Source organism: Nerophis lumbriciformis, linkage group LG22 (genome assembly GCF_033978685.3).
Source record: "Nerophis lumbriciformis linkage group LG22, RoL_Nlum_v2.1, whole genome shotgun sequence".
Taxonomy (NCBI): Eukaryota; Metazoa; Chordata; class Actinopteri; order Syngnathiformes; family Syngnathidae; genus Nerophis; species Nerophis lumbriciformis.
Window position 1 is genome coordinate 38,189,959 of NC_084569.2, and position 10,000 is coordinate 38,199,958.

The 10,000-nt window shown below is 42.7% G+C and overlaps 1 protein-coding gene across 1 annotated transcript in view; it reads left to right on the forward strand.

Annotated features, from left to right (window-relative positions):
- The window catches only part of baiap2l2a (BAR/IMD domain containing adaptor protein 2 like 2a), a 74,370-nt gene that overhangs the window by 10,668 nt on the left and 53,702 nt on the right, over positions 1-10,000 (forward strand). The gene's annotated exons all lie outside the window — the stretch shown is intronic.

The following is a 10,000-nucleotide window of genomic DNA, read 5'->3' on the forward strand; positions in this document are numbered from 1 at the left end:
AGGCTCCTAAAGGGGCCCAGTCTGGAGTGGGGAAAAAACCTCCATAGCAAAGCACATACACATATTACAACGTACATCTCCAGATATCTAGCAACAGAGGGAAGGGAGTGCGAGGTCATGGTGGCAGGCCGCAGCTGTCAGGCGTTGACCATCCATTCATCACCCCTATGGGATTTCATCTTGTTAAATTGAAAAATTAACACCAATGAGTTGACTGGTGGGCTTCACGGTGGCAGAGGGGTTAGTGCATCTGCCTCACAATACGAAGGTCCTGAGTAGTCTTGGGTTCAATCCCGGGCTCGGGATCTTTCTGTGTGGAGTTTGCATGTTCTCCCCGTGACTGCGTGGGTTCCCTCCGGGTACTCCGGCTTCCTCCCACTTCCAAAGACATGCACCTGGGGATAAGTTGATTGGCAACACTAATTTGGCCCTAGTGTGTGGATGTGAGTGTGAATGTTGTCTGTCTATCTGTGTTGGCCCTGCGATGAGGTGGCGACTTGTCCAGGGTGTACCCCGCCTTCCGCCCGATTGTAGCTGAGATAGGCTCCAGCGCCCCCTGCGACCCCAAAGGGAATAAGCGGTAGAAAATGGATGGATGGATGGATGGAGTTGACTGGTGAACATTATCACATCATTTATTCAGAAATAACTACAAATAAAGGTAGAATACTGTCAGGTTCAAACACTGATGACATCTATTAACCAGACAAGAAGCAAGAAACCATGCAGAGACATAGTTCAATTTAGCTCATGAGGAGAACGCATGGAGCTGCACACTTAGTCACAGTCTCGCCCTACGTTTTAAGGTTCAGCTCCCGCGTCCCTCTATTTATTCACTGTCAACATCACTGAGGCCGCGTCTAAAAGGAGTGGTCACATATATCATGCAAAGCAGGTCCAGTACGCACAATACGTGACGGAATGTGCTGGGGGCCTTGTGATTTCGCCTTGTCTCCGCTTCGTCTGCATGCTGTCGTCTTATCTGCGTTGAGGTCCTTGAAGTCCTTGGCTGTTAGATAACATCTGCGTCTGAGGCCACCCCTCAGACAAGAAGTCTCGTCCTTGCACAGATACAAAAGTCTAACTTGAGCACTTGGAAGTAGATTTTTCTCCATGTGGCCCCCGATCTAAAAGGAGTTTGACACACCTGGTCTAAAATAAACAATACATACATCCCCCTGTTTATTCTGGATCATTTCTTCCAGGCCTGACTGTAGTAAACACATTTGCGCTGAGATGTATTATTATTTATTTTATTTTATTTTTTCACTTTTATGTTCAAATCGATACTGGAATATGGATAACGTCGATACCAGAGCTGATTCTCAAATCAAAATATCGATACTTTTGATACTTGAGTTGTTTTGAGATAATGTACAACATTGATTATACATACATGTCCTTTAAAACTGACTTTGAAAGAACGTTGCAAAAATAGTTGTATTTGTAAATTGAGACAACGTCGGGGATCTAACGTTGGATCCACGTTATTGGTTGGGAAATGACCGGATTTCAACGGTCAAATCAACGTCTCAACCTGACATTGAATAAACGTCGTCGAAAAGCATGTTGTTTCAACGTTGTATTTGTGTTGTAAAATATTGGTTGGAAAATGACCAAAGATCCCAGTCTGTGGAACGCTCTCCCTGACCACCTGAGACCACCACAGACTGTGGATGCTTTTAAAAAAGGCTTAAAAACCCTTCTTTAAAAAAAAAAAAATAGTTCTAACTATTAGGCTGTTCTAGCTTTTATTTTGTATTTATTTGTATTATCTTTTTTTTTTTTTTAATACACTGTAGCACTTTGAGGTTGTTTGCTCAATGTAAAGTGCTGTTACAAATACAATCTATTATTAAGACTTAATCTAACACTTAATTTAGGCCAAAAAGATGTAGAATATGCTGAAATTAAGATTTAAAAATCTCCGATGTGGTGTCGCCGTGAAATTTGAAGCGTGACTGACATGATCAAGTACAAATTATAGTATCAATTTTCTAACATTTATATGATTGTTTCCTAATTGTGTGCTGCATTGGCGTTGTTAGGCCTATTTTAGGGGGGCTCAAGCCCCCCTAAAATATTCTTAAGCCCCCCTAAATAATTTGGTGTTATATATATATATATATATATATATATATATATATATATATATATATATATAATTTTTATTTTTTTTACAAATACATGCCGACATATTTATTATAAAGTGGCCCGAATATGAGTTTAAATAAATTAATCATATAACCTGTCATTATACACTCAGTTTTCCCTCACTTCATAGCGTAAATCACCAAAAATGATTCCCGGGCGTCGCACCGCTGCTGCTCACTGCTCCCCTCACCTCCCAGGGGGTGAACAAGGGGATGGGTCAAATGCAGAGGACACATTTCACCACACCTATTGTGTGTGTGTCTGACAATCATTGGTATTTTAAGGTAGAGAGCCCCTTTAGTGTGTCGGTGTCCAATCCATTCCACTTGTTCATATAGAAAATGCCCACATCACTCAAAATCCAGTCCGCATTTTCTCTGCGACCTTGCTTGCGGTCCTTGGACTTGTTCATATAGAAAATGCCCACATCACTCAAAATCCAGTCCGCATTTTCTCTGCGACCTTGCTTGCGGTCCTTGGACTTGGTCATATAGAAAATGCCCACATCGCTCAAAATCCAGTCCGCATTTTCTCTGCGACCTTGCTTGCGGTCCTTGGACTTGTTCATATAGAAAATGCCCACATCACTCAAAAATCCAGTCCGCATTTTCTCTGCGACCTTGCTTGCGGTCCTTGGACTTGTTCATATAGAAAATGCCCACATCACTCAAAATCCTGTCCGCATTTTCTCTGCGACCTTGCTTGCGGTCCTTGGACTTGTTCATATAGAAAATGCCCACATCACTCAAAATCCAGTCCGCATTTTCTCTGCGACCTTGCTTGCGGTCCTTGGACTTGTTCATATAGAAAATGCCCACATCAGTCAAAATCCAGTCTGCATTTTCTCTGCGACCTTGCTTGCGGTCCTTGGACTTGTTCATATAGAAAATGCCCACATCACTCAAAATCCAGTCCGCATTTTCTCTGCGACCTTGCTTGCGGTCCTTGGACTTGTTCATATAGAAAATGCCCACATCACTCAAAATCCAGTCCGCATTTTCTCTGCGACCTTGCTTGCGGTCCTTGGACTTGTTCATATAGAAAATGCCCACATCACTCAAAATCCAGTCCGCATTTTCTCTGCGACCTTGCTTGCGGTCCTTGGACTTGTTCATATAGAAAATAATAATAATAATAATAATAATAATAATAATAATAACTGGGATTTATATAGCGCTTTTCTAAGTACCCAAAGTCGCTTTACATGTAGAACCCATCATTCACACATGGTGGTGGTAAGCTACTTTTATAGCCACAGCTGCCCTGGGGTAGACTGACGGAAGCGTGGCTGCCAATTTGCGCCTACGGCCCCTCCGACCACCACCTATCATTCATCATTCAATTCACCGGTGTGAGTGGCACCGGGGGCAAAGGGTGAAGTGTCCCGCCCAAGGACACAACGGCAGCGATTTTTGGATGGTAAGAGGCGGGGAGCGAACCTGCAACCCTCAGGTTTCTGGCACGGTTGCTCTACCCACTACGCCATGCCGCCCCCATCAAAATGCCCACATCACTCAAAATCCAGTCCGCATTTTCTCTGCGACCTTGCTTGCGGTCCTTGGACTTGTTCATATAGAAAATGCCCACATCACTCAAAATCCAGTACGCATTTTCTCTGCGACCTTGCTTGCGGTCCTTGGACATGTTCATATAGAAAATGCCCACATCACTCAAAATCCAGTCCGCATTTTCTCTGCTACCTTGCTTGCGGTCCTTGGACTTGTTCATATAGAAAATGCCCACATCGCTCAAAAATCCAGTCCGCATTTTCTCTGCGACCTTGCTTGCGGTCCTTGGACTTGTTCATATAGAAAATGCCCACATCACTCAAAATCCAGTCCGCATTTTCTCTGCGACCTTGCTTGCGGTCCTTGGCCTTGTTCATATAGAAAATGCCCACATCACTCTTGTAGAATCTATATAAAGTAATATACATTAGTCTAATGAAAAAAACATTAAACATATTTGTTTTATTGTATTGTTACATTAATAGCTGTTGTATTGTTATAGAATGGCTGGTAAACATTTCATAGGATTTTCAGAGGGAGGAAAAACCAAGACATTTAATATAATATGTAAAATGAATAAATACATAAAAAGAAAAAGAAAAAAAATGGTTAAAAACCATCGTCCCGGGGAGCATTTCATTTCGTCCCGTGCATTTTTTAAATAATAACAATGAATAATTTCTAAGTCTTTGTTAGCCGTTTGTGAAGTTTTGTTCATATAGAAAATGCCCACATCACTCAAAATCCAGTCCGCATTTTCTCTGCGACCTTGCTTGCGGTCCTTGGACTTGTTCATATAGAAAATACCCACATCACTCAAAATCCAGTCCGCATTTTCTCTGTGACCTTGCTTGCGGTCCTTGGACTTGTTCATATAGAAAATAATAATAATAATAATAATAATATATAATAATAATAATAATAACTGGGATTTATATAGCGCTTTTCTAAGTACCCAAAGTCGCTTTACATGTAGAACCCATCATTCACACATGGTGGTGGTAAGCTACTTTTATAGCCACAGCTGCCCTGGGGTAGACTGACGGAAGCGTGGCTGCAATTTGCGCCAACGGCCCCTCCGACCACCACCTATCATTCATCATTCAATTCACCGGTGTGAATGGCACCGGGGGCAAAGGGTGAAGTGTCCCGCCCAAGGACACAACGGCAGCGATTTTTGGATGGTAAGAGGCGGGGAGCGAACCTGCAACCCTCAGGTTTCTGGCACGGTTGCTCTACCCACTACGCCATGCCGCCCCCATCAAAATGCCCACATCACTCAAAATCCAGTCCGCATTTTCTCTGCGACCTTGCTTGCGGTCCTTGGACTTGTTCATATAGAAAATGCCCACATCACTCAAAAATCCAGTCCGCATTTTCTCTGCGACCTTGCTTGCGGTCCTTGGACGTGTTCATATAGAAAATGCCCACATCACTCAAAATCCAGTCCGCATTTTCTCTGCGACCTTGCTTCCGGTCCTTGGACTTGTTCATATAGAAAATGCCCACATCACTCAAAATCCAGTCCGCATTTTCTCTGCGACCTTGCTTGCAGTCCTTGGACTTGTTCATATAGAAAATGCCCACATCACTCAAAATCCAGTCCGCATTTTCTCTGCAACCTTGCTTGCGGTCCTTGGACTTGTTCATATAGAAAATGCCCACATCGCTCAAAATCCAGTCCGCATTTTCTCTGCAACCTTGCTTGCGGTCCTTGGACTTGTTCATATAGAAAATGCCCACATCGCTCAAAATCCAGTCCGCATTTTCTCTGCGACCTTGCTTGCGGTCCTTGGACTTGTTCATATAGAAAATGCCCACATCACTCTTGTAGAATCTATATAAAGTAATATAAATTAGTCTAATGAAAAAAACATTAAACATATTTGTTTTATTGTATTGTTACATTAATAGCTGTTGTATTGTTATAGAATGGCTGGTAAACATTTCATAGGATTTTCAGAGGGAGGAAAAACCAAGACATTTAATATAATATGTAAAATGAATAAATACATAAAAAGAAAAAGAAAAAAAATGGTTAAAAACCATCGTCCCGGGGAGCATTTCATTTCGTCCCGTGCATTTTTTAAATAATAACAATGAATAATTTCTAAGTCTTTGTTAGCCGTTTGTGAAGTTTTGTTCATATAGATAATGCCCACATCACTCAAAATCCAGTCCGCATTTTCTCTGCGACCTTGCTTGCGGTCCTTGGACTTGTTCATATAGAAAATGCCCACATCACTCAAAATCCAGTCCGCATTTTCTCTGCGACCTTGCTTGCGGTCCTTGGACTTGTTCATATAGAAAATAATAATAATAATAATAATAATATATAATAATAATAATAATAATAACTGGGATTTATATAGCGCTTTTCTAAGTACCCAAAGTCGCTTTACATGTAGAACCCATCATTCACACATGGTGGTGGTAAGCTACTTTTATAGCCACAGCTGCCCTGGGGTAGACTGACGGAAGCGTGGCTGCAATTTGCGCCAACGGCCCCTCCGACCACCACCTATCATTCATCATTCAATTCACCGGTGTGAGTGGCACCGGGGGCAAAGGGTGAAGTGTCCCGCCCAAGGACACAACGGCAGCGATTTTTGGATGGTAAGAGGCGGGGAGCGAACCTGCAACCCTCAGGTTTCTGGCACGGTTGCTCTACCCACTACGCCATGCCGCCCCCATCAAAATGCCCACATCACTCAAAATCCAGTCCGCATTTTCTCTGCGACCTTGCTTGCGGTCCTTGGACTTGTTCATATAGAAAATGCCCACATCACTCAAAATCCAGTCCGCATTTTCTCTGCGACCTTGCTTGCTGTCCTTGGACTTGGTCATATAGAAAATGCCCACATCACTCAAAATCCAGTCCGCATTTTCTCTGCGACCTTGCTTGCGGTCCTTGGACTTGTTCATATAGAAAATGCCCACATCGCTCAAAATCCAGTCCGCATTTTCTCTGCGACCTTGCTTGCGGTCCTTGGACTTGTTCATATAGAAAATGCCCACATCGCTCAAAATCCAGTCCGCATTTTCTCTGCGACCTTGCTTGCGGTCCTTGGACTTGCTCATATAGAAAAGGCCCACATCGCTCAAAATCCAGTCCGCATTATCTCTGCGACCTTGCTTGCGGTCCTTGGACTTGTTCATATAGAAAATGCCCACATCACTCAAAATCCAGTCCGCATTTTCTCTGCGACCTTGCTTGCGGTCCTTGGACTTGTTCATATAGAAAATGCCCACATCACTCAAAATCCAGTCCGCATTTTCTCTGCGACCTTGCTTGCGGTCCTTGGTCTTGTTCATATAGAAAATGCCCACATCGCTCAAAATCCAGTCCGCATTTTCTCTGCGACCTTGCTTGCGGTCCTTGGACTTGTTCATATAGAAAATGCCCACATCGCTCAAAATCCAGTCCGCATTTTCTCTGCGACCTTGCTTGCGGTCCTTGGACTTGTTCATATAGAAAATGCCCACATCGCTCAAAATCCAGTCCGCATTTTCTCTGCGACCTTGCTTGCGGTTCTTGGACTTGTTCATATAGAAAATGCCCACATCGCTCAAAATCCAGTCCGCATTTTCTCTGCGACCTTGCTTGCGGTCCTTGGACTTGTTCATATAGAAAATGCCCACATCACTCAAAATCCAGTCCGCATTTTCTCTGCGACCTTGCTTGCGGTCCTTGGACTTGTTCATATAGAAAATGCCCACATCACTCAAAATCCAGTCCGCATTTTCTCTGCGACCTTGCTTGCGGTCCTTGGACTTGTTCATATAGAAAATGCCCACATCACTCAAAATCCAGTCGGCATTTTCTCTGCGACCTTGCTTGCGGTCCTTGGACTTGTTCATATAGAAAATGCCCACATCACTCAAAATCCAGTCCGCATTTTCTCTGCGACCTTGCTTGCGGTCCTTGGACTTGTTCATATAGAAAATGCCCACATCACTCAAAATCCAGTCCGCATTTTCTCTGCGACCTTGCTTGCGGTCCTTGGACTTGTTCATATAGAAAATAATAATAATAATAATAATAATAATAATAATAATAATAATAACTGGGATTTATATAGCGCTTTTCTAAAAGTTAAAGTTAAAGTTAAAGTACCAATGATTGTCACACACACACTAGGTGTGGCGAGATTATTCTCTGCATTTGACCCATTACCCTTGATCACCCCCTAAGTACCCAAAGTCGCTTTACATGTAGAACCCATCATTCACACATGGTGGTGGTAAGCTACTTTTATAGCCACAGCTGCCCTGGGGTAGACTGACGGAAGCGTGGCTGCCAATTTGCGCCTACGGCCCCTCCGACCACCACCTATCATTCATCATTCAATTCACCGGTGTGAGTGGTACCGGGGGCAAAGGGTGAAGTGTCCCGCCCAAGGACACAACGGCAGCGATTTTTGGATGGTAAGAGGCGGGGAGCGAACCTGCAACCCTCAGGTTTCTGGCACGGTTGCTCTACCCACTACGCCATGCCGCCCCCATCAAAATGCCCACATCACTCAAAATCCAGTCCACATTTTCTCTGCGACCTTGCTTGCGGTCCTTGGACTTGTTCATATAGAAAATGCCCACATCACTCAAAAATCCAGTCCGCATTTTCTCTGCGACCTTGCTTGCGGTCCTTGGACTTGTTCATATAGAAAATGCCCACATCACTCAAAATCCAGTCCGCATTTTCTCTGCGACCTTGCTTGCGGTCCTTGGACTTGTTCATATAGAAAATGCCCACATCACTCAAAAATCCAGTCTGCATTTTCTCTGCGACCTTGCTTGCGGTCCTTGGACTTGTTCATATAGAAAATGCCCACATCACTCAAAAATCCAGTCCGCATTTTCTCTGCGACCTTGCTTGCGGTCCTTGGACTTGTTCATATAGAAAATGCCCACATCACTCAAAATCCAGTCCGCATTTTCTCTGCGACCTTGCTTGCGGTCCTTGGACTTGTTCATATAGACAATGCCCACATCGCTCAAAATCCAGTCCGCATTTTCTCTGCGACCTTGCTTGCGGTCCTTGGACTTGTTCATATAGAAAATGCCCACATCGCTCAAAATCCAGTCCGCATTTTCTCTGCGACCTTGCTTGCGGTCCTTGGACTTGTTCATATAGAAAATGCCCACATCACTCTTGTAGAATCTATATAAAGTAATATAAATTAGTCTAATGAAAAAAACATTAAACATATTTGTTTTATTGTATTGTTACATTAATAGCTGTTGTATTGTTATAGAATGGCTGGTAAACATTTCATAGGATTTTCAGAGGGAGGAAAAACCAAGACATTTAATATAATATGTAAAATGAATAAATACATAAAAAGAAAAAGAAAAAAAATGGTTAAAAACCATCGTCCCGGGGAGCATTTCATTTCGTCCCGTGCATTTTTTAAATAATAACAATGAATAATTTCGAAGTCTTTGTTAGCCGTTTGTGAAGTTTTGTTCATATAGAAAATGCCCACATCACTCAAAATCCAGTCCGCATTTTCTCTGCGACCTTGCTTGCGGTCCTTGGACTTGTTCATATAGAAAATGCCCACATCGCTCAAAATCCAGTCCGCATTATCTCTGCGACCTTGCTTGCGGTCCTTGGACTTGTTCATATAGAAAATGCCCACATCATTCAAAATCCAGTCCGCATTTTCTCTGCGACCTTGCTTGCGGTCCTTGGACTTGTTCATATAGAAAATGCCCACATCGCTCAAAATCCAGTCCGCATTTTCTCTGCGACCTTGCTTGCGGTCCTTGGACTTGTTCATATAGAAAATGCCCACATCACTCTTGTAGAATCTATATAAAGTAATATAAATTAGTCTAATGAAAAAAACATTAAACATATTTGTTTTATTGTATTGTTACATTAATAGCTGTTGTATTGTTATAGAATGGCTGGTAAACATTTCATAGGATTTTCAGAGGGAGGAAAAACCAAGACATTTAATATAATATGTAAAATGAATAAATACATAAAAATAAAAATAAAAAAAATGGTTAAAAACCATCGTCCCGGGGAGCATTTCATTTCGTCCCGTGCATTTTTTAAATAATAACAATGAATAATTTCTAAGTCTTTGTTAGCCGTTTGTGAAGTTTTGTTCATATAGAAAATGCCCACATCACTCAAAATCCAGTCCGCATTTTCTCTGCGACCTTGCTTGCGGTCCTTGGACTTGTTCATATAGAAAATGCCCACATCACTCAAAAATCCAGTCCGCATTTTCTCTGCGACCTTGCTTGCGGTCCTTGGACTTGTTCATATAGAAAATGCCCACATCACGTTCGCTCTCCTGGGGGCTAAGCCCCCCCTGTCCTTA